Here is a 26,029-nt window from a genome sequence, read left to right on the forward strand (position 1 = left end):
ACCGCTCTTGGGTCAGGAAGGTCAGGCATAAGGGGAGGGGGGCTGCATGGGATGGCAAGCAGGAATCTTATCATTGTGTGTGGTGGTTGAGAGGGGCAATAACCTTTCCCTACCCCTCTTGGGTCAGGAGGGTCAGGCATAAGGGGAGGGGGGGCTGCATGGGGTGTCAAGTGGGAATCTTATCATTGTGTGTGGTGGTTGAGAGGGGCAATAACCTTTCCCTACCCCTCTTGGGTCAGGAGGGTCAGGCATAAGGGGAGGGGGGCTGCATGGGATGGCAAGCAGGAATCTTATCATTGTGTGTGTGTTGGGGAGGGGGAAGTAGCCTTTCTCCACCCCACTTGGGTCAGGAAGATCAGGCATGGGCCTAAATTGAATACCTTTCTGTATTTAAACAAAAGTTGAAGTTGCTACATATACTTGGTGCAACCAGTCAAAAATTGTATGGTTCTGTGTTAATAAGCCATTTGCGAGTTAAATTTGAATAAAATCTGGTACGCTGAGTTATCTGATTGCACATTAACATAATTTGAATTCCCCAGACTAAAGACGCTGTTGCTATACCTCGTGATTCAGAGCAAACTTTCACATAACGACCACTGTCTCTGGAATGGACTGGTTCCTTTGTGCCCTTCTTGTCCATCGATAACAGTTATTGTTGCAAGCCATCTCTAAATTAAGGAAAAGCTTGCCCCGAATCACGAGGTATAGTAACAGTGACTTAAGTATGGACAATTCAAATTGTTATGTTCATGTGAATTTAAAGAACTCAGTGTGCCAGATTTTATTCAAATTTAGCTTGTGAAAGACTTATATCTGTTGTGGTTTAGAGAATTGAACTAAACATTAAAGACACATTGCACAGTGACGGATGTTATACATTTTGTAGACATGATGACAATTGTTTTCTGGCTGAGAACATAACCGACAGTAATCCTGTCTTGGGGTTACCAATGAAAGCCAAAATTAGCTTCAGTTTGAAAAGTGTTTATACCCAGCTCCTTAAAAATATTAGGAATGAAACCAAATATTTGTTTTGCACAAAGATGGTTTTTCATAATTAATGTTATTATTATTTTAACCATTTTATGATTATTTCTTCTCCACACACCAATCCCCTTGTTGCCATAATAGTACCCCCCCTTGGAGCATTGATGAAGGACCAGGCAAGATGACAGTCACATTGTGGAATCCAAAGGGCCTGCATCTTATATCCTCCAGAATGGGAAAAAGACAGAAAAAAGGTAAAAACCATCACTTTGCGTACACTGAACTTAACCCTAACTCTGCCAGATGCACTGGCCATTTTGAGAAAGTGGGAGCTAGTCCCATTGAACAGTGCCACTGTTGGATCTTGTGGTGACTGGCAACCACATACTCCCAGACTGTTTGACCTTGGGGAGAGTTGACCTGTCATGCCTGTTGGATCTTGTTACACTGGGCAGGCAAGCCACTTTGACAAATGATGCAGTCTGATGATGTGTCTGGCAGGGTTTCTAGTTAATATTGTGCTTGTTTTAATTATGTAATAACTGCTTTGGAATCACTCCTGCTAATTGATAGAAATGGGTCTTTCTATTTCTCCAGTCCAATTTTCCTTTTTAATTGTAGGGGTGTGCATTTGCGGGTATTTTTAGAACCGGGTACCCGTTTTTTGTTAACATCGGGTAACCGGAAAAGAGATCGCCTAATAACAAATGGCATTGTGTGCGACCCGGTGGATCATGTACCCAAAACACGGTTCTTTTTGGTGCATACGAAGCAAGCAGAACATTGTTCTAAACGTCGGAGCTAATTTCTCCTACCTTTTTATCAAACGAAATTGTTACCTTCAGTTTGCAAATTTTTTGTGGGTGTATGAAACAGAAAGACAAATCTTCACGGGGAACGTCAGAAAAGAGAACAGAGCTGCAAACCACCTACATGATATACACACCTGCAAACGCTCAAAGGAAATGTCCCGGATGCTGCATGACCACGTACACGCGGACGCATGTGGCGTGCACAAATGGTGCGCGCTGGTCATGTCACGTGCAGAGCAGATCAGTGCTATGTACGTCACACGTTAAAAGGCTTAAAGTTTTATGTACAAAAATACCACCGTAACTCGAACAATGCCCACACCATTATATCCACTTATTTTGAAGTTTCTGATTCAAAAAAAATGCCACCAAAATGCTTCAAATGGCGTTGAAAGTATCGGAAGTCTATATAGGGTTAGGAGTCATCGCGAGTTCATTTCTTTTCTGACGAGGTTGCATAACTCAACGTAGCTGCAACTGTGTAATCCTGGCTTTCAAGATGCTGAAACTAACCTCATTGCAATGCGGGCCCAATTGTAGTCCCCTTCAGGTAGTTCAATCGCTGACACTGCAGCGGCCATGTGACCGTAAAAAAGAAAGGTCATGTGAGTACACATAGGGAAGCCCAAGTGAAAAAAATAGCAGCGCTTCACGTTGTTAAATGACTAAGCGATACGAAAGTTTTGCCACACGAAGGTACGTACCACGATGAAGTGGTTTAGTTTAATGAATACTTTTTCAGGATAACTCCATTCCCCTGAGGTTCAGTTGTCGAGATTTTAATGTATAAGTACTTCGACAAGTGACATTTGATTGGCTGACTGTATTATGACTTGCACCTGTCAACATTTCCTTTTTTCGAATGAAAAAATGTTTGAATTTGAAATGCTTTAGTACATACAGAAAACATCATTCCAGCTTTCTTGGTCAATTCCTCATCCACACTGAGTTCCGCTGAATCACTGAGGAAATTCAAGTTGCTGTAATTTAAAAATAATTTTGAAATGGAATATTTCTTGGTATAAAAGTCAACTAAACTGGTTCTCTGACTCTTTGGGTTTGTAGCGCACATTTAAGTGCTTTGATTATAAAAAGAGGCCGATCAACCGCACAATTTGTGCGTGATCACTACTTACTGCACGCCGTGTGGAGTCCCATTACCGCTGGAATATTACACAGTCCGCTCTTGCTTCGTCGTCAATCCCGACATAAAGTACATGTAATTTTCATTCATGTTGTTTTATTTGACAAAAATACTCTTAATTCAAAAAGTAAGCACTACTTATTCTGCACAAAAGTTATTCAGACCAACAGGGTTTGATAGTTACAAATACAGTCATGCAAGTGTACATCAACAGCGTTTCCCCCTCATAAGACAAAACTCCTTTGGTCTCTTGTTCATATAGGTTTGGTACAGTCATTTTCCTAGTTCCGGATCGCGAAAATTATTCAGTAAGACTGCGGCTAAAAAATCCTCAAATTCGAGTGAAATATGGTCAGAAGTCAACTTTGTGTTTTGGATATACTTCAATTTTTTTTAATCTAAGCTTTTATATTTGGACTCACAGGATCGATCAACGAAAGTGACAATGACACCTTTTCTAGTTCTGGATCGGTTTAGGATCGAGACAAAAATGTCTTCACAAATTAAAAGTTATCAAACGAAAAATCCATTTTCAGCCAAAACCATTGTAAAAAGTTGCTTTTCTAATAGAGAATCTTTTAAATTTTGAGAAAATTAGATGAAAAATAAGAATTCCAATGAATTAAAAAGGTAGAAATTGCGTAAGGTTTGACTCGACTTTTCAACTGTACAGTGAGCTATCAACGTTACCCTCCCCGCGTGGCACAGTTGACGAACCCATTACATCACATACATTTCTGCTGCGCTCGTGTAGTTGAGTTCGCATCGACTTTGCGTGGTAACGCCGCGCGATCTGAGAGTGGGGGAAAAGCTTGCAGTTTTCGGTAAATTAACAAAACGGAAACTCTAAAAAAGTCATTTTGATTAAGCAGACATTAGTTGCAAAGGTTTATATGACTGTTCAATTGAAAGAAATATTTAAAATCACACGTAGCGAGTGACCTATCGCCGATGAATTTTTTTTTTCGCTATTGTGAACTAGGAAATTCCGGAACTAGGGAAATGACTTGCGGTACAATGGGCGGAGTGGGTAACAAAATTAGCTGTCGATCTCCGAATTCAAGTTTCATTTATGACCGCGGGACTGGGTTTTCATTGGCACGGTGGTTTTCCATGAAGTCTGTCCTTCAGTAAGAAATTTCACAGACATTTTATACATGAATGTTTGTTCCTAATTTATTTACTTTTTTACGGGTACCCGGCCCGGAAAAATGGAACCGGGTTTTGAAAGCGACGTGTGGGTACCCGGGTAACCGGCACAGGCCTATTTTATTGTTAGGGCACTTGTTGGCAAGTGGAAAGAAGCAGAGATGGTAGTGAGAGGGGAAGGAACATGTGCTGTCCGTCCAGGAGAAGTCAAACTTCTGCAGTGACTGTAAGTTGTCTTTTCAAGCATTGAAGATGACGTTGATTATTCAGGATTAAATGCAATTTGTCTTTGTGATACGGAAGAGATAACTATGGTCAGTATTAAAGTGCCCAGTAAGTTCCTGTCACGTTTGCAGTGTTTCCATGATGGTTTTGCATTTCTGCCATGCCTTGAATTCTCAACATTCTGTTCTTCGTGAATGCCAGTATGGAGTCTGTGAAGACCATCAGAGAGCAATTCTGACTGTAAGATTTGAAACTTTGCGTGACGGAGGCTAGGCTGAGAGAATTAGGTTTGTGGGTATACCATGTGGAATCAATCTCTTCTATAGGAGTGGCGGGTTCTAACAAGGACCAGTGAGTGGGAACTCCTAAGGGGAGACAACAAGAGCATCCTGGTGGAAACATCAAGTTCATACTCAGAAATTCTCAGTACCATCACTCTTATAGAGATTTTGCACGGCAGCCATTTTTCTGGTAAGAGCTTTTGTTCCACAGGGATACACACAAGTAGACCTTTTGTACTGTCTCTCTGTAAGACAAGCAGTTATCAGAAAGATGGGTACCGTGCTGAACCTCTATAGAAGAAATTTATTTAACTCATGGTTTACCCGCATATTCTCTCAGCAAGAACCACCGTTTTAGAAGAGATCGATTCTACTCATGGTGTACCCACAAACCTTCTCTCTGTCAGAACCGCCGTTCTTATAGAACAGATTGATTCTACACATGGTGTACCCACCAGCGTTTTAATGTAGCTAGTTAGCTGTGCAGCCATGTTTTGAACGGCCCGTTTTCTGAAATCCCAACCCATTTTTTCAAGCACGGCCTGGCGGTGCAAATCAAGCTTTGCATTACTTAATTCATCACTTGTGTAATCTAGATCCCGAGAAATGTGTGACAGTAAAGTCTGAGCTAAAATTCAGTCTTTTCCCCCATAAACCATTCTAAAATAGAAAATACACTGCAGTAAAGTACACGCTGGGGCTACGGTTCGGAACGTATCAACGCCAGCAGGCAGGTTCCCTTACTTATAAATAATGAACTACAGCACCGTAGCTATCAACTTGTAACAAAATGCACACAAGGAGCCATACTTGTTCACCAGCGATCGATCATACATGTAATCAACCTCGTTCCCATGGTGATCGTTAGCCGCCATATTGCACCCACTCTTGCACGAGGTAGTTCATGGGGGTGAGGTTGATGTATAATCGTTTTGGGGCTTGCCCTGCTTGCTCACGATATCATCCAGAATGAAACTAAACATAACAGATTTCTGCTTGAAGGTATGTAAGGGTTGACCTACACGTAATCATTGTTATTGTCAATAATCAGCATAAAGCTTGTTTAGATTGTTCTACCTTTATGATGGAAAAAAATTGTCGATCTCTTCCGATGCCATGTTCAGACTCATTCATAAGCGCGAGCACGTGGCTTGCCTGTGGTGTGTGTGGGTGCGTGTATAGTGTCAGAACCACCCGGTTTTTACTGATTCCACACATGGTGTACCTGTAAACCTTCTCTCAGCCTAAATTAACTGACTGGTAAATTCTGACTGCAGAGGGGACCAACAACTTTGTAAAGACGTGTACTGTACATGCACATGTGAAGTGCTCTCCTGTTATGTTCAAGCTACAACCTGCATGCCAGTGTACATGTATGTACATAAATGTTGCGAGTGCTGAAATACAGAAATATGCAACCATTGGGGAAAACCTGCTATTGTGACTGGCTCTCTCCAGGCATTTGTTGTCAGGAAACTCCCCTTACGCCCCCCCCCCAAATCTTTGGTTTCTGGTCAGCGCCCATGTCACCGTAGACCTGTGCATCGGCAAAAGGAAAAGTTTTTTATTTGGTATAATACAAAGTCCAAAAGCTGCCAAACTTGCTACTGCATAATTTTAATGTGTTTTCGATCGGTTACGGTTGAATAATGTGTGTGGCAGTCTGTCTTGACAGACGACGACATCCACCCTCCATTACTTTCCCCACATGTGCGTCCTTTCATGGCTGGTGGTACCAATTTGTAGTGGGGCCATACCTCTATGAATTAGGGAGCACCCCGATTGTTACATGTTGACAGCTGGTGGTGATTTAATTTACTGAAATTCTGATATATGACCTATTTTTTCCCAAAATCAAGAAATACTTCATGGTAATATCAGCTTGTTATAATAGTTCTGGCAAAGGAATGAATCTCTTGCGTGGTTACTGTTTATTTGTGAAAACGTTTCTTGCGCCATTGGGAATTGCTTAAAACTGATCTAGCATCAGAACCAACAGGAAAAGCATTTTTGTCACTCCAGTCGATCCTGTGAGTTTCAAATTCAAAGCTTACATTTGGGAAAAAGTTTTGTAGTATCTAAACACACACGGTGGATTACTTCTCCGGTTGAAGAGCCCATCATTGGGTCAGCGTTGGATCGCTATGCCATCCTCGTGGTTTATCTTGCTGCATGACTAGGAGAGTTACCCCAGTGTGGAAGATATTGAAGATGACAGGGGCCAAAATGCATCCCGGTTTGACACCAGCATTCACTTCAGAGGGCTCGGAGACTCCACCACCAATCAAGATCCATGCCACCATACCATCATGGAGTTGTTGGAGGATGGAGAGATAGGTTTGGGGGACAGCTAAATTTCTCCAGAACTCTCCACAGGAGAGACTGATAAATGGTATCAAAAGCCTTGGCTACGTCGATAAATGCAACATAAAGTTTGTTTTGTTGCTCCCTGCACTTTTCAAGGAAGAGTTGTGAGACAGAAATCATGTCAGTACTGCTTCTGTTTGCTTGAAAGCCACTTTGTGCTTCAGGCAGCATCCGTCCAACAAATTCATGAAGGAGTCTGGATAGCATGATCATGGTGTCCAGCAGGGAGATGTCATGGCTATTTCCACGGATTGATCTGTCACCCTTTCTTTTGTAGATCGTTTATATATTTGCATATTTCCATCGTCGGGGAATATTCAGTCAGCATTGTTGGAGGAATTGGTGAAGACGACGTAAAAGCTGCTCACCACCATACTTGAAAAGCTTCACCAGGCACCCCATGTGATCCAGGTGATTTCCTGTTCTTCAAATGCTTGACAGAGTGCCTGACCTCTGGCAGTAACAGGACATCATCCAGCTCAGGGATAGTTGGGAGTGAAGGAAGTTGATTCAGGAGACTTTCATCCACAGGCCAAGAGCAGTTTAATAGCTCTTTACAGTGCTCTCCCATTTATCACAGAAACCCTTGGTGTCACAGATGAGTTCTGAAGAACAAACAGGGGCCACGAGGCTGAATGCGGACCATGAATGGATTCAATGGCATCGTTGAAGATTGAATTTTTGCAGCCTTTTTCATCCACCAGTCATTCTTAATCTTTCACAAAGCATGTTGAGCCTTTGTTTGCAGATCTTTTCAGGCACGGTGTCATTGGGGAGTCAGATAGGAGAGATACGAGTTATGAGCAGCAATATTTCTGGACAGCAGTGGCTGAATAGTGGCTGCTGATTCGTCAAGCCAGTCATGTTTGCAGTGAGAGGTCTTAACCAAGCATTTTAGGGCAGATGAATATATCAAGGAGATGGATCGGTTCCAAGATTGGTCAGTGTGGTCTTGGCTGAGGTGGTCGAGGTTGGCGTCCAATATTGGGACACTAAAGTGTTGAGAAAGTGTGTTCTGAAACTTCCGTTTCTTTACAGGGTCTTGGAAAGCTGCAACACTGATTTTGCTGAGCGCTTTGGTCTTTTGGTGCAGGTGATGTAATGTAACCTCCATCTTGAAATGGAGCAAGCGGTGGTCCGTCCAGCATTCAGCTCCGCGCAATACCTTGGTGAGCTGAACATCTGGACAGTCTCTATGACGTACGATAACGTAGTCCAGTGTATGCCATTGACAAGATCAAGGATGCATCCATGTGCCTTTATACATGTAAGGTAGTTGAAACAATGTATTGGTGATGCATAGTTGGTGCTCTGTGCACATTGTCGGCAGGCGTAGGCCATTTTCGCTCATGTTCCCAGTGCCATGGTTTCCAATGAGTCGATTAGACTTCGGATTTGGAGCCAACGTGGGCATTGAAGTCCCCCATCATCAGAAGGATCTTGTCGGCGTGTGGGATAGAGCGAAGAATGTGGACCAGGGATCCATAGAATTCATCCTTCGCTTCATCACTGGCTAACAGGGTAGGCACATAGACACTGATGATGGTCATGTGGTTTGCCATGGACAGTGGGATGCAGAGCATCATGAGTCATTCTTTAGCACCAACAGGTGTCTCAGAGAATTGACAAAGCAGAGAGGATTTAACAGCAAAACCAACCCCCCTACATCCTCCAGGACCCAGTTGGCAACCCCTTCCAGAGGAAGGTGTACCCTCCGTCATTTGCGACTAGAGATCCCTCGCCAAGAAGCCTTGTTTCGCTTAATAGTGCAGTGACATCAATGTTGTATCTTCCGAGTCCTTGTGCAATGACAGCTATTCACGGGGGGGGGTCTAAAATCGCTGTCTGGGAGGCTAGTATATCGGTCAATGTCCAAACGTTCCACGATCCAAAGATTAGTGTTTCTCAGATTTTTCTGCCACAGAGGGAAGTGCCTTCACCAGGTGCGGTAACCTGGTCAGGTGTTGAGGGAACAAGCTTTGATAGGTCCTCCCATCATTTGATGGCGGAGAGTGCTTTCCTAACAAGGCTGCCCGGTCACACCAGCAGGACACAAAGGAGGTGTTTGTTCCCTGGCCCACCTGACAATAGCCATGACACTGGTACCGCTCCTGTGCAGAGTCCTGTCTAGAAGTTTCCAGGCGCACTCTGCGTGCATCATGTGGTAAGTGTGCGTGAGGCATCCAAACCAGTGGGCAAAAAACCTTGTGCCGCGGCAGGAAATTTGTTGAAAGACGCTCGCTTCAAGTATGAGCAAAACAAACTCAAATTAAACTCATGAACACAGAAAATACATACATGTACATAAATAAGAGACCAAGTTCTGTGAAGGAACTGACAGAAAACTTCTTGCAACATCAATTTTTTTTAACGATGGCTTTAGGGTTGCGGGCATGTATGGCCAATGTAGAGTAATTGACCGGAACGTACAGTACATGTATAGACTGGTTCTGGTCATTTCTTTGCATGGGTGCGGCGTGGCGGGAACCAGAGCAGCTTCGTTTTAATGCATTGAGCTGTGGGTACGTGTTTTCACCTCTGTGACAGTGAAACGTAAATGACAACTTGTGAAAATAATGTAAGTTTCTTTCCAAAAATTGCAAATGTTAGTGCAAGACATACAAAAACAAGCATTTTAACCCGAGAAAAAGTTATTGAAAGATATTTTGTGAAGACAGAAGGACATCAGCTTTTCTAGAGTTGCCCTAACGGGCACACCTAGGTAGAATTTTAATTGCCTAAAGGAAAGTTTGATTGCCCTGGGCTATTGGACAGGTGATTTGTCGCGGCCTGGATGGTCAGGATATCCAGAAGCCATGAACAAAGTTCTGTAAAGATGAGATAATCAGCATTCCATAAGTTGTTACCAGCTACAATTAAAATATGGTGGAGTAGACCACAGCAACCAGTACCGGGCTTATTATACAGGCACTTGTGAATGCCTACATTCTGTGGGAGTTATCAACTAGACCTCTCAACAAGCAGAGACGTACGTGGTCGCTGAAGGCCTTCAAGCTGGCGATAGTCCACCAGTTGGTTGATGGCCACACGTCACGTAAGAGAACATCAGTTGGACTCAACTTGAAACCACCCATCACAATGGTTATTGCCAAAGATGCGTACCCTGGCCACTATATATCTTGTGCAGTTTGGAGACAGAAAACGCATATGTGTGTAAACAACAGAGGAGAACAACAGAAGGCGGTCACGCAGTGCAGACGTTTGGCTGTTCAAAATGCATGGTGAACTTGTGCCGTATCCACAGCTTTAGGAAGTGGCACGCTGACACACTTACAGCTGGACAACAAAATGTGCAGCTGACTTGTACTTAGACAAAGAGACTTGTGACTTGACTTGTGACTGGACCCTAATGACTTGTGACTGGACCTAATGACTTGTGACTGGACCTAATGACTTGTGACTGGACTTTATGACTTGTGACTGGACCTAATGACTTGTGACTGGACCTAATGACTTGGACTTGCAAAAAATGACTTGCTGCCACCTCTGCTATTTCATTGTTGGTAGTGACAGTACCTGTGCATGCAGTCGCACTTTATTTGTTGCTCATACATGTACACCATTTCTAGGAAAACATGAGGGCCTAAAAAGGTGTTGTCCCACCACTTTTGAGCCAGCCCCTGACCAGAAACCGGAGACCGTTTTGTCTTTTGACCTTAACATGCAAATTTTGCAAAAAAAAAAAGGCAAAAATGTCAGGAAACAGAAATTGAACATTTTATATATATAGACACTCAAGCCAGCAAGAGATCATGGGATATTACTTGAACTAATGACTTTCAAGTATGATAACAATCATAGGTGTGTCGTTAAGACTTTGTGTTCATTTTTTCATTGAATAAAGTTGACTGAAAGATGGCATTGATTGGTTTCCCATAGCAACCCTGGTAGGAAAAATTTCCCTGGTGTTTCCTTGCCCAGAAACTGAAGAAGGGATGTGCATGGAGCTCATCCCAGGCTGATGATACAGTTGACCTGAGAACAAGGCTGTGTAGGAACCACCCCAGGGGCTGCAGAATCAGCCGTGCACAGAATACTGCATGACTAGGGTCTGCCGACACCGGTACAGTGGTACGTCATTCTCTTTGTAGGCGTTTGCAGATTAGCAGAATTGATGATGTAATTGTCAGAGATGCCACTTTTCTGGTTTTGTCAGGATTTCCCTTTTTTTAAATAGACCTCCGAAAATTTCCCTTCTGACTCAAAACAGAAAAGAAAACACAAACTTATGGGAATGTGTTGATGTTCACCTATAAATTCCATTTCAATGATGGTCACACACGCAATGCATGTGTACAGCTCTTGTCCTGTAGTAGCCTTAAATACATGGTTGTGCCTTTGTCTGCATGATCCTCGAAACGACTGGTGATTCAGCAGTGCCATGCGTACCCAGCCCAGCCCAGCCCAGCGCAGTGAACTGTCTGAACACACACCTTGTGAGGGCGTGAGTCGATTTGTGCTTGCTTCACTGCACTGCCCTGTGCACCTTTTGTGGGCATTTAGCACATTTATCACACGGCCTTGAATTCAAGTCTATCATGTCAGTCAGTGGTTCCTGATCACAGTGGTTGTATGAATAGGAATATTGTACATGTACAAAAGTCGGGAACCAACTACACCAAGGTCGTGCACGTGTGTTTTTGCAGGCTGCGCAGTCACTGTCAATTGATGTCTACAACCATGGTACAACGTAACCGTACACAATTTGGAGTTAAAACTTTCATGACATACCTGTGCTTCATTCAACAGATTTTGTCAAAATATGGAAATATGTAGAATTTTAGACAGAACAGTCAGCTTAAAGCCTTCGAATCAAACGTGAAAGGTAAGTGGAACTTGACACAGTTGTAATGGAAATGACCCTTGTTGTTTAATGCACTCCGCTCACTGCACGCAGTTGTGCGCTTTGATGCTATTTTCCAGGATTAAAAGATTTTTTTTGGTAGCAGACCTTTTGGCATCTCTGAGTTAGTACTTTCAGCACACCGATGGCATTCATGCATAGTGATACAAGCCAAACTAGACTATACACCAGAAGTATCATTACGAATTTCTCCCATTTAAAAATCTTTCAAATCTCCACATCCTTTTCGAAGAAAAGATTAATGACAGCATGTCTCCTTGGGGATATAGGTATCTATCCAATCACTCAACATCTAACCAATCCAGACTTGCCTGTACAGGTGGTCAGTCTATTGACTTGGCATTGCCCCACCAATGACTATGCCACAGAACCACAGGTCAACCATGGGCCAGATAAGTTCTAGCTGCAGTGAATGGCTCCTCTGGGAGTATTTTACACAAACTGGTCACAGAAAATTATAATAAGGGGGAAAAAGTGGCCTACATTTACATGTACACAGTAAAAGAGTTTACCAGTACATGTGTACACAACACTTGTGGAAATACACGTACATTGTACATGTACATGTACAATGCAAATACACTTTGTAGAAGTACTGCCTGTGTGTTCTGGGATCCCATCTCGAGTAGGGATGCTACATACATTGTCCCAAGTACTTTTTGCTGGGTTCTGAAAAATATAGGTCTATTATGTACAAGTTTATAGGTTTCTACAAGGTATGAACATGTTCCTTTTCCTTTGTATTTACACTTTCAATAATCTATTTTATTCAAGGTGTTTGTGGGGATGGAGTGGGATGGTGTTCATTTGCCCTTGTATATTTCAAATGGTCTCAACAATTCTTTCATGTTTGTATAGATTTTTGATGCTGCATTTTTCGAATAACACACCAATGTTGATTCGACTCCATAAAACCACAAAATAAACAAGTATTTTACTCAAATTCAACTAATTTTTTTTATTTTGAAAGAATAAAAGTGGGTAGTATAGCTTCACTAATATTTACAAAATCAGAGATGTGATATAAACACACTTAATTGAGGATGCAAAACCATACAGCAAATGTGAGTCCTATTTGACAGTTTTACCAAATTGGAAATAAATTACAACTAGGGAATAATGAACTTCATTTAGTTACAGTGGCGTAACTAGGGTGCCACAGCTGAGGGGGCACCTGGGGGTGCACAATTTTTTTCAGGGGGCACTGAAAATAATTGAACTAGGTATATATATTATTTATTTCAAAACTTCAAAGGGGGGGTTGCACCCGGAGCACGGGCCTCTGTTGGGGGGGGGACGTGCACCCCTGTGCCCCCCTGTAGTTACGCCACTGTTTAGGCATGTAGAACTGACAAAAGACTCCGAACACTTTTACTACTATAGTAATACCAGTTTAAGAAAACAAAGTGTGTTGTCTTTGTAAGATGTATATAAATTGGTGAACTATTAAAAATTTTGTCACAGAAACAGTTTCTGTAGCACATCAGTATAATTAATCAAGAAACACGAGAACATAATAATAATAACCAGTTTTATATAGCGCCTTCAACTAACAAAAACTGACAAAAAAAGAACATGGCTATACAAAATTGAAGCACAATACACAAACAACACACCTGAATTATCTTAATTAATACTAGAACAAACAAGTTATATAACCATAACCAATCTGAGGTAGTTCGGATGACAATCACTGTCACACATAATGCATAATATTGAGCATTTTAACAGATTGTCCTGATTTACCTTTTATCCTTCTCTGTTTTTTTACTGAGGCTTGTCATACGGAATTTTTTTACTGAAGTGTTTGTCACAATATGTTGGTTGCTGATTAATTTTTCCCGAATAGTTTGTTAAGTTTAGTAAGTTCTATTCCATAACTGGATATCTCTGGTGTATGGCCTCTCTTATAATATCTGGCATTTTCTTTGAATTGATTACTGCTTGTTCGTTGACAAGGATATGGTACTTTATATTGCCTGGCCCTTAGTGTGGGTGGTTCATCATGGGATAGTGGCAGGACGACTGGGGAACCATTTGTTTCTTCACTCTTAAAGTAAAACCATATTTATATGACTTATTAGCAAATACATGTAGATGAATGCACGTTTCTTTCAATATCCTGTACAGTCAACAGCACTTTAAGACTTATATTTTCTCTACATTAATCTCATAATACTTTTTTATGTTGCTTTTTCGTTTTCCTCTTTTTCATTGGTTGTTCATTGGAATCAGTACTTTCTGTTAAAGGAAATCCCAAAACACAATATAAACATCAACAAACTAGTCAATATTTAGGAGTCATGACAAAAATCAACAACAAATTGCATTCTGAGTTTTTAAATGTATTAAAAATGCATTTGCAGATTACTTCTGTGTATAGAGTCCAAACAGATTTCGTTAACTAGGCCTAATATAAAGATAACAGAAAACATATCCAAATAGTTAAATTAAATCAAACACTAGAGTCACCTTGTTATCAAATTGCTCTCCTGGTTGTGAAAACTGGGTTTCCACAGAAAACTACATTTCATGACTTTTCCAGGATTTTTTAGGAATGAGAAGCTTAAAAAATGCATGACCAAGATGTATGTAGGAAACCCTAAAACATTTATCTGAGTAATCTTTACCTGAAAAAGGAAATGTTTTCAAGGTTTACTGCAGTTCCATCTTGCAGGACAAAGGTCCTTTTGAAGGGATCCACTGTTAGAATAGTGCCATTGTGTCCATCACTTGTTTCAACCTGGTCCCCTTGCTCTCAAAAAGTGTACTGCTTCCTTTTACACTTTTGTGACAGTGATTTTTTTTGTGGCTTGCCTGCGGTTTTCTGTAACAAAGATATATGATATTTGTTGGCTGTAATGCTCACCCATGTGAAACTGTAAAATATTCAAAGGTAGAAGTCTGTGATTTATGAAGACGGGACGACTTTTCAAATATCTTTCTAGGGTTTTATGGCCTTTCATTACATCAACAGGTAACAATTTTTTACATGTACCACAGAAAACTTGCCTACCGCAAATATTCCGATTTACTAATCCTTCCTAAGTGGGTTTTTTTCAGAAACATGTACAGTGCATTTACAAGGAAATAACAAATTTGTTATTTATTCATTAATTCTTTGTACAAGTACCGGTATCTTTTGGAAACACATATTAATTTTTAAATCATATTTCTTTCGGATGTACCGGTAGACCAACAACTGAATGTTAAAATGGAAGATGAGCATGTTACTTACGTCTCTGATGATACTCTTCATAGGGAGGTACTGGATGTCTTACGGAATGTTCATCCACCCAGATATCATGCCCAGTATATCCAATAAAACTCGCTAGGTATGACCATTCTTCATCTTTGACTACTTTAGCTGCACACCATCTTCCCAACTCATCGAATGCCTGGACGCGACTTCCAACTGAGAATTTTCCTGTCATTTTGCCTTCTTTAGAAACTGAACATTTTGAGAACTGCACCAAAGCAGTATAATGATGGATGATGAAGATGAGGAAATCACCTTAACCTGGCCCTTATATGGCAGCCAATTTACTCTTGGAGACTCCATCATGAAAGGAAAAAAGGCCTCAAAATGTTTCATTTTAACTGATGACACAATTATCTCGTTGATTTTCTGACTGCAAATGATTACTTTGTTACAAATTGCTTTTTTATACGTGCACCAAACAATGAACTCTAAATTCTTATTTTTTGATTTTCATATCACTACGCACTGACTGAGCATCAAGCCAGCGATCAATCCAGCAATGAATGACCACAACCAGCAAAGGATGACATAAATCTGTCATTCACTTTGTACCAAGGACTGGTACCTTTGGCAGAGGTCAAAAGCATAGGACCACTGGTTTATCACCACAAGGGGGCAATAAAAATTGTCCACTGGGGAAAGCTGTCATTTCAGAATGGATGTGTTCTTTCCGAGTTAGAGAGGTCTAACTCGGATTCGTTTAAATGGGAGAAATTCGTAATGTGATAAGTCATTCTGATTATGATAACGAGCTGACATACATTTATCAGAGAAAATATAAATGGTGAATTGTCAAGTTCTTTCCTCGCCTTCTACCTCTGCAGTCCGGGTTCGATTCCAGGCTTGATCCACATGTGGATTGGGTTTTCAGTCCCTAGCTGATTCCATGGGTTTACCCGAAAAAATTCCTCTGGGGTTTTCCTTCCACCTCTAGACCTGTAACTGCTTCTTATTGTCTCCTCTCTACAGGTTTCTCCAGACTTGCGAGCTACAGTGCAGTGCCTTGGGCATTTTTGAGGTGTCTATTACCAAAAGACATGTAGTTGCAAATGAAAATATTAATAATAACAAAGAGATGACTTGTCCAATTTGTAACTTCGCTTGGAATGGGAGAGAAGATTTCCACAGAACTGAACTGCTGGAATTTCATTTTAGAAGAGTTCGATAGGGTTTTTAGGATTTTATCTTCATTAATCTTAAATTTTTATGAAATGATTGATTCTCAGATATTAAACAAGCAAAAATGACTTTAAAAGTTCAAAGAACTTGCTTCGTAGTTTCATTTGAGTTGGGAAGTGGGTGGAATGCCCCAAAGTTGCTTTGTCTTCAACTCATAACTTTCACCTTATATTTCCTGTGCTTTGTCAATACACAGGACAAGATGTCCATAGGTCTACCTTGATGGAGCCATCCAATTCATCTCTCCAACAACCACCCTTCCCTTTTGTGACCACCAGGATGTTAACCTCTCCGACATCAAGGAGCTCCATCCAAGTCAGTTCAAGTCAAGCCCAAGGCAAGCTTGTCTTTCCTTTATTTCTGGCCCAATATTGTTTTAACTTGTGAAAAAAAAAGATGAATTACTATGATCAAAGTGACTGGAAATAATTTCTTTTTTCACTCTTTGAACATTCACTCAAATTTCATTTCCTTAAATCTTGCATTTTGTGACCTTCTTTGCCACTCAGGACAGTGCGAAACAGAACCATTCCATGAGTGCCTCAGAATGGGGATATCAATTTTCCCTTTTAAATTTCTGCTTTTAAATTTTGTAAGTGTGATGCAGGAGTTCCTTTACAAGTTTATTTGATGGAAAAAAAGGGTTGATGGGCAAGCTACAACAAAAACACAGAAGTAAAATTAATAAGTAAATGTCAAATTACCTAGATAGTATGTGGAAACAAGCAAAAGCTAAAAAGGAAACTATTAAACACAAAATTCAGTCAAGTTGAACTAAATAAACCCTTAAATCAAGTCCTGAAACTTCTCAAATTCTTTTGTCAAGAATACAGATTCCTAGTCAGGGAACTAAACTAACAGAGTAAAGAACACTTCCTCAAGGGTAACTTGCTTCCTAATCCACCTGATTAAATATTCGCAGCAGTCAAAGCAGAGCAGTAAGATTGCTGGCCAGTGTCCTGAACAATAAATAGTAGGCCAAAATCCTAAACATACTAATGATCTAGGGAATAGCCCCACCAGAGGACATTGGTATGTGTAGGTTGGTGTATGGTTGGTGCACTGATCACATCTTAGTGATTACTGAAGCTGTACACAGTCCTTCTCACACAGCATCATATCAATAAACTTCCACAGAGTGGTGTGATGTGGCTAAGTCAATTACTGACATACCAGCTACACTTACACTCAACCACATTCCTGGCCGGTCCTCATGACTGTACTGGCTGGTGTACCTACAGTGTGGTCTTATCACATATTCCAAGGAAACCACTATGCAAGGAGCCTGAAGTGTGGTCAACCTACTATATACACAGTACATATCTTACAGGAAAGTTTCCAAGTTGGCTAAAACATCAGGCAAAGTAATTGACATGAGCACTCATATTCTGTCAATAATAGAGTCCGCTATGCATTTGAACTGCCTGTAGATAAATACACAAATAAAGATGGAGAACTACAAACAAGTAAGTAAAGTTAAACCAAGTCTAGCAGCATAGATTAGAAGTAGCAAGCTAAACTAACAATGAGGAATCATTTGAGAAACAAGAAATTAACAAAATACAATTAACTGAACTCTCTCACAAAATCTTTTGGATCCTAAGTGGGCTGGGCCCAGTAGTTTCAAAGAAAGCTTTTGGGAATGTCAAGATTATGACGGTCAAATTTGCCTCGGCAATAAACATACACAATACAAATCATTCTCAAGTAATAAAGTAATTAAAGGACACGCTTGTAAGATGCAGACCGGCAACGAGGAAAAGAAAAGGGGAATTTAGTACTTCACAAGGATGGGGAAATTGCTACAAATGATGAGGCTGCACAGGAACTGGAAGAGCGGGAAAGTGGCTCAAGGTTCATTACACAGACCACACTGGTGGACCCAAGACCCTCAGTCGGGGGCTGTCGTTAGGGCAACCAGTGGTGACCTAAATAATAAAGGGGCAGTGCACTAAAAGTGCCTGGTCACATATGTATTGGCCATACCGGTGGGTACATGTACATAGTCATTAAGACCAGTGAGATAGGATGCTTTACATTTGAAGCGGCCGAGGAAGCCCTGCACACATCTTTCCCCTCACCAGTCCTCTAGCGGCAGGTGCAGTATGTACATACATGTGGGAATTTGTAATTTCACACTTGAGAGAGCACCACCATTGTTCTTCATCTTCACTGATGCAACTGTAGTGCTACGCGTAGTTCATGTACCAACCATGCTCCAGATTTGTGCAGATTTGTTCAAGTTCTTGCTGGCTGCAGAGTGACCCCTCCAAGATGCTTATACAAATGTACTTCAAATTTCAGGCACTCTTGAGGCAACATTCACAATGTGTTCCACAAAACGGCAGCATCTAGCTTTCCTGTCTCTCCAGTCAGAGTCACTTAGGGAGATTTGACTTCGTAGGATATCTTGAGCCTCGGTAATACCAGGCTCAGTATGATTGTTCTATTCAGCAATGGTTAATCATGTTGAATTTTTTGTTACATTCACAGCGCTGATGCCTGACTGTAGTGTGACATGATTGAGTATCCTGACTCGTCTCTCTGCCTGCAGTACTAGTGAATGTCCTGATGCTGACACCCTATGGCACCTGTTGATATCACAACACATCACTGAAATGCACCCTGGAAGTTAATTGAGGGTAACAGCTAGGGTGAGAATTTTCACTTTTACTTACTTTCGTCGGTGGGTTTCACTTTGTGGGGGGGGGGCACTTTGGATGCCCTCATTTTCCAGTGGAGAACACTCAGTAGGGTTTGGTCATAGCTAACCACTTTGGGCCGGGGGCATTTGTAAATATTGATTCTGCTGGGATGGAGTATTGTTCATTTTTTTCTGTTTTCAAAATTTAAAAATTTTCAGCAGCCTGGTCTTTTGTTACGGGTACGGTCTTTTGTAACAAGGCCTACGTCCGTTTGTCCGATTTTGGGCACCCCAGCTGTGCATTTCAAGAATACGGGCTCCCCGGCAGCAAGTGGTTAACACTGACCAAGTCTAATCTTTTTTTCTTTCTCGATATCTTTTTTGGGGGGGGGGCAAATGCCTCTGTTTTTGGTGTCTAATTTACTTTGCTATTGCATTCACCTGAAGTACATGAAGCAGCCTTTGGGTTGTCAAAAGACCACTTCTGCATCAACCCTAGCTTGCTTTCTTCTCACGCACTCTACTGGAGACTATGAGCAAAAATGAGTCTTGAGTTAGGGAATATCCGATTCTTGGATGTCAACCACTGCACTGTCTCACGTTTTGTGATTTTATTTTTCGGAGGCCTCGTCTGATTGCACCAGCGTCTTGTACATGGACAGACATTGTTTTGGTGTGATTGATGGATCTGTGCGATTGTTCCATCCTGTTCTGCTATCAGTTGATTGATCCTATAGAAATATCTATTGATCCTTTTGCTGTCACTAGTAAAAATATTATATCCTGATCTTTTCTTTCCAATTCAGGGTTATGGAAAACTTTTGGAAGGGGCATCGAAGTCTTGGATTTCGTACGCAGATCAGTTCATTGACTAGATGTTCCAAACCATCCATCATTCAGGTGATGTTGATTAAGCTATCGTTAACCAAAGTCATCACTCCAACTTGTCCTAAAGTGTACCCACCTTAGCCTACATCTTTAAACCATAAGGAAGTTAGGTGTGCATTTCAGATCTTAAACTGGTTTATTTGAGAGTGTAAAAAAGGTTGGCAATGTTAAAACATTTTGACCTCATTGAATTCAAAACCAGAGAGATACTGACATGTTTCAGTCAAAGAAGAAGATGAGCTCGATCTTTCACTGCTGAAGTTGTATTTCAATATTTCTGGCACATTTTATCTGGTTGTTTTACAGCAAAGTGTTGTATTCCACATTCATCTTCCTGAACCAGGGTTCACTGTTGTTGCTTTTTGAGGTTCTGTTTTTTATTTCAAGTTATCATGAATCTCTGAATAGAAGAGTGATCATCTACATTGTACATGTACACTGTATGTTACATTTCTGTTAGTATTGCAGTAAAAAGCCCCATCCATTCCACTTTCAATACAAGCTTGGATTGAGGCAAGCTTGTTCATGGATCCAGTGTAAACCAGTGGGTGGACATGAGCGTCAAACTTTAACCACATGCTGCCGGGTGCTTTTAACCACTTCATGCCGGGGCATTTTTCAATGTTGATGATGCTGGGCCGGCATGACTGTCGTTTTTTCCGTTTTCAAAATCCTTCAAAAATTCATTATTTTATTTAATGGTTGTTTATAGCTGCACCAAGTAATCTTTAGGCACCACTCTAAGTTGACAGGTGACCTTCATTGACGCCCAAGTATTTCAGCCAGGCCAGCAGCTTTGTAAACAGAGCCCAGATTGTGGAGTGTTGTATAACTGTCTTTTGTTCACGAACCTGGCTTAGTGCACTGCTAACCTGTTTTCGATGGGGGCCAGATTAGTGTGCAGCGGTGCTGTGTGGCTCGTCGCTGCGGTGGTGGAGCGCTTTTGTCCCCGGTGGTAATCTGCTTGCTCTCAATGCCCCAAACCCTGGTATACGGTTTCAAAACAACGCTGGATTATCACCACTTTGAGAGTTTGAGATTTCTAATCTTGGTAATGGCTGGATTTCAGCCTCACACAATTAAGACTTGAGTGACTAGTCCGAGCTCTTGAGCTGCTTAAGTGAATTTGAGCCTCAAACAATCCTGCTTGAGTGACCAACCCTTGTGTTAGTCTCAGCAACATGAAACAGCAGGTGGACTTGAGCCTCAAACCATCTAGGATTGAGTGACCAATCCTTGCTTCAGTCAGAGCAAAATGAACAAGCAGGTAGACTTGAGCTTCAAACTGTCCAGGATTGAGTGACCAACTCTAGCTCTAATTTCAGAAACTGCTGGACTTCATCCTCAGACTGTTCAGGCTTGAATGACTAAGCCTGGGTCTTCTCTCAGCAATGTGAACCAGCCGGTGGCCGGACTTGGGCCTCGAACCTGCTAGAATTGAGTGACCAATGCTTGGTCTGAGCTTGTCAGCATGAACCAGCTGATGGACTTGAGCTTCAAACCACCCAGGCTGCAACCAATCCTTGCTTTGGTCTCAGAAACATGAACCAGCAAGTGAATGTGAGCATCTAACCAAACAGGCTTGAGTGACCAATCCTAGTTCTGGCTCTAGCAACAAAAGAAGCAGGTAGACATAAGCCTGAAAGGATTGAGGATTGAGTAGCCAATTCTTGCTCTGGTCTCATCAACATGAACAAGCAGGTTGACTTGAGCCTCAAACCATCCAGGCTTCAGTGACCAGTCCTAGCTTGTGACTCTCTTTAGGTGTAAGCCTTAAAGAGCCTCTTACCAGGCGGAACTTGCTCATCGAGCCTGACACCATCCAGGTTTGAGTGACCAGTCCTAGTTCTTGAGCCTCTTACCAGGCTTGAGTTTATCTTGAGCCTGACACCATCCAGGCTTGAGTGACCAGTCCTGGCTCTTGAGCCTCTTGCCAGGCTTGAGTTTAACTTGAGCCTGACACCATCCAGGCTTGATGAGTGACCAGTCCTAGTTCTTAAGCCTCTCATTTACCAGGCTTGAGTTTATCTTGAGCCTGACACCATCAGGGCTTGAGTGACCAGTCCTAGCTGTTGAGCCTCTTACCAGGCTTGAGTTTATCTTGAGCCTGACACCATCAGGGCTTGAGTGACCAGTCCTTGTTCTTGAGCCTCTTACTAGGGTTGAGTTTATCTTGAGTCTGACACCGTCCTGGCTTGAGTGACCAGTCCTAGCTGTTGAGCCTCTTACCAGGCTTGAGTTTATCTTGAGCCTGACACCGTCAAGGCTTGAGTGACCAGTCCTAGGTGTTGAGCCTCTTACTAGGCTTGCGTTTATCTTGAGCCTTACACCATCCAGGTTTGAGTGACCAGTCCTGGCTCTTGAGCCTCCTACCAGGCTTGAGTTTATCTTGAGCCTGATGCCATCCTGGCTTGAGTGACAAGTCCCAGTTCTGGAGCCTCTTACCAGGCTTGAGTTTATCTTGAGTCTGACACCATCCAGGCTTGAGTGACCAGTCCTGGCTCTTGAGCCTCCTACCAGGCTTGAGTTTATCTAGAGCCTGACACTATCCAGGCTTGAGTGACCAGTCCTAGTTCTTAAACCTCTTACCAGGCTTGAGTTTATCTTGAGCCTGACACCATCAGGGCTTGAGTGACCAGTCCTAGCTGTTGAGCCTCTTACTAGGGTTGAGTTTATCTTGAGCCTGACACCATCCTGGCTTGAGTGACCAGTCCTTGTTCTTGAGCCTCTTACTAGGGTTGAGTTTATCTTCAGCCTGACGCCATCCAGGCTTGAGTGACCAGTCCTGGCTCTTGAGCCTCTTACCAGGCTTGAATTTATCTTGAGCCTAACACCATCAAGGCTTGAGTGACCAGTCCTAGCTCTTGAGCCACTTACTAGGGTTGAGTTTATCTTGAGCCTGACACCGTCCAGGCTTGAGTGACCAGTCCTGGCTCTTGAGCCTCTTACCAGGCTTGAGTTTAACTTGAGCCTGACACCATCCAGGCTTGAGTGACCAGTCCTGGCTCTTGAGCCTCTTACCAGGCTTGAGTTTATCTTGAGCCTGACACCGTCAAGGCTTGAGTGACCAGTCCTGGCTCTTGAGCCTCTTACCAGGCTTGAGTTTAACTTGAGCCTGACACCATCAGGGCTTGAGTGACCAGTCCTAGCTGTTGAGCCTCTTACTAGGGTTGAGTTTATCTTGAGCCTGACACCATCCTGGCTTGAGTGACCAGTCCTTGTTCTTGAGCCTCTTACTAGGGTTGAGTTTATCTTCAGCCTGACGCCATCCAGGCTTGAGTGACCAGTCCTGGCTCTTGAGCCTCTTACCAGGCTTGAATTTATCTTGAGCCTGACACCATCAAGGCTTGAGTGACCAGTCCTAGCTCTTGAGCCACTTACTAGGGTTGAGTTTATCTTGAGCCTGACACCGTCCAGGCTTGAGTGACCAGTCCTGGCTCTTGAGCCTCTTACCAGGCTTGAGTTTAACTTGAGCCTGACACCATCCAGGCTTGAGTGACCAGTCCTGGCTCTTGAGCCTCTTACCAGGCTTGAATTTATCTTGAGCCTGACACCATCAAGGCTTGAGTGACCAGTCCTAGCTCTTGAGCCACTTACTAGGGTTGAGTTTATCTTGAGCCTGACACCGTCCAGGCTTGAGTGACCAGTCCTGGCTCTTGAGCCTCTTACCAGGCTTGAGTTTAACTTGAGCCTGACACCATCCAGGCTTGAGTGACCAGTCCTGGCTCTTGAGCCTCTTACCAGGCTTGAGTTTATCTTGAGCCTGACACCGTCAAGGCTTGAGTGACCAGTCCTGGCTCTTGAGCCTCTTACCAGGCTTGAGTTTAACTTGAGCCTGACACCATCCAGGCTTGAGTGACCAGTCCTGGCTCTTGAGCCTCTTACCAGGCTTGAGTTTATCTTGAGCCTGACACCGTCAAGGCTTGAGTGACCAGTCCTGGCTCTTGAGCCTCTTACCAGGCTTGAGTTTAACTTGAGCCTGACACCATCCAGGCTTGAGTGACCAGTCCTGGCTCTTGAGCCTCTTACCAGGCTTGAGTTTATCTTGAGCCTGACACCATCAGGGCTTGAGTGACCAGTCCTAGCTCTTGAGCCTCTTACCAGGCTTGAGTTTATCTTGAGCCTGACACCGTCCTGGCTTGAGTGACCAGTCCTAGCTGTTGAGCCTCTTACCAGGCTTGAGTTTATCTTGAGCCTGACACCATCAAGTCTTGAGTGACCAGTCCTAGCTCTTGAGCCTCTTACCAGGGTTGAGTTTATCTTGAGCCTGACACCATCCAGGCTTGAGTGACCAGTCCTGGCTCTTGAGCCTCTTACCAGGCTTGAGTTTAACTTGAGCCTGACACCGTCCGGGCTTGAGTGACCAGTCCTGGCTCTTGAGCCTCTTACCAGGCTTGAGTTTATCTTGAGCCTGACACCATCCAGGCTTGAGTGACCAGTCCTGGCTCTTGAGCCTCTTACCAGGCTTGAGTTTATCTTGAGCCTGACACCATCAGGGCTTGAGTGACCAGTCCTGGCTCTTGAGCCTCTTACCAGGCTTGAGTTTATCTTGAGTCTGACACCATCAGGGCTTGAGTGACCAATCCTAGCTGTTGAGCCTCTTACCAGGCTTGAGTTTATCTTGAGCCTGACACCATCCAGGCTTGAGTGACCAGTCCTGGCTCTTGAGCCTCTTACCAGGCTTGAGTTTATCTTGAGCCTGACACCATCCAGGCTTGAGTGACCCAGTCCTGGCTCTTGAGCCTCTTACCAGGCTTGAGTTTATCTAGAGCCTGACACCATCCAGGCTTGAGTGACCAGTCCTAGTTCTTAAACCTCTTACCAGGCTTGAGTTTATCTTGAGCCTGACACCATCAGGGCTTGAGTGACCAGTCCTAGCTGTTGAGCCTCTTACTAGGGTTGAGTTTATCTTGAGCCTGACACCATCCTGGCTTGAGTGACCAGTCCTTGTTCTTGAGCCTCTTACTAGGGTTGAGTTTATCTTCAGCCTGACGCCATCCAGGCTTGAGTGACCAGTCCTGGCTCTTGAGCCTCTTACCAGGCTTGAATTTATCTTGAGCCTGACACCATCAAGGCTTGAGTGACCAGTCCTAGCTCTTGAGCCACTTACTAGGGTTGAGTTTATCTTGAGCCTGACACCGTCCAGGCTTGAGTGACCAATCCTGGCTCTTGAGCCTCTTACCAGGCTTGAGTTTAACTTGAGCCTGACACCATCCAGGCTTGAGTGACCAGTCCTGGCTCTTGAGCCTCTTACCAGGCTTGAGTTTATCTTGAGCCTGACACCGTCAAGGCTTGAGTGACCAGTCCTGGCTCTTGAGCCTCTTACCAGGCTTGAGTTTAACTTGAGCCTGACACCATCAGGGCTTGAGTGACCAGTCCTAGCTGTTGAGCCTCTTACTAGGGTTGAGTTTATCTTGAGCCTGACACCATCCTGGCTTGAGTGACCAGTCCTTGTTCTTGAGCCTCTTACTAGGGTTGAGTTTATCTTCAGCCTGACGCCATCCAGGCTTGAGTGACCAGTCCTGGCTCTTGAGCCTCTTACCAGGCTTGAATTTATCTTGAGCCTGACACCATCAAGGCTTGAGTGACCAGTCCTAGCTCTTGAGCCACTTACTAGGGTTGAGTTTATCTTGAGCCTGACACCGTCCAGGCTTGAGTGACCAGTCCTGGCTCTTGAGCCTCCTACTGGGCTTGATTTTATCTTGAGCCTGACGCCATCCTGGCTTGAGTGACCAGTCCTGGCTCTTGAGCCTCTTGCCAGGCTTGAGTTTAACTTGAGCCTGACACCATCCAGGCTTGATGAGTGACCAGTCCTAGTTCTTAAGCCTCTTATTTACCAGGCTTGAGTTTATCTTGAGCCTGACACCATCAGGGCTTGAGTGACCAGTCCTAGCTGTTGAGCCTCTTACCAGGCTTGAGTTTATCTTGAGCCTGACACCATCAGGGCTTGAGTGACCAGTCCTTGTTCTTGAGCCTCTTACTAGGGTTGAGTTTATCTTGAGCCTGACACCGTCCTGGCTTGAGTGACCAGTCCTAGCTGTTGAGCCTCTTACCAGGCTTGAGTTTATCTTGAGCCTGACACCATCAAGGCTTGAGTGACCAGTCCTAGGTGTTGAGCCTCTTACTAGGCTTGAGTTTATCTTGAGCCTGACACCATCAGGGCTTGAGTGACCAGTCCTGGCTCTTGAGCCTCTTACCAGGCT

General features: G+C 43.1%; 1 long non-coding RNA gene across 6 annotated transcripts in view; it reads left to right on the plus strand.

The window, feature by feature from the left end:
• LOC110976968 (uncharacterized) overlaps positions 1–26,029 on the plus strand; it is a 46,998-nt gene that overhangs the window by 4,166 nt on the left and 16,803 nt on the right. Inside the window, exons 3-10 of one of the 6 annotated variants that reach the window (XR_015426342.1) lie at positions 1,135–1,244; positions 4,226–4,321; positions 10,869–11,060; positions 11,739–11,814; positions 16,085–16,154; positions 16,491–16,631; positions 18,788–18,948; positions 19,745–19,838. This is a non-coding gene — a long non-coding RNA (uncharacterized LOC110976968). The remainder of the gene's footprint in view (positions 1–1,134; positions 1,245–4,225; positions 4,322–10,868; positions 11,061–11,738; positions 11,815–16,084; positions 16,155–16,490; positions 16,632–18,787; positions 18,949–19,744; positions 19,839–26,029) is intronic. The other 5 variants (XR_015426340.1, XR_015426343.1, XR_015426341.1 and 2 more) reach the window with 5 other exon arrangements.

The sequence above is a fragment of the Acanthaster planci genome, linkage group LG09 (assembly GCF_054643075.1).
Source record: "Acanthaster planci isolate LZ-2023a linkage group LG09, COTS_SCS, whole genome shotgun sequence".
Lineage (NCBI taxonomy): Eukaryota > Metazoa > Echinodermata > Asteroidea > Valvatida > Acanthasteridae > Acanthaster > Acanthaster planci.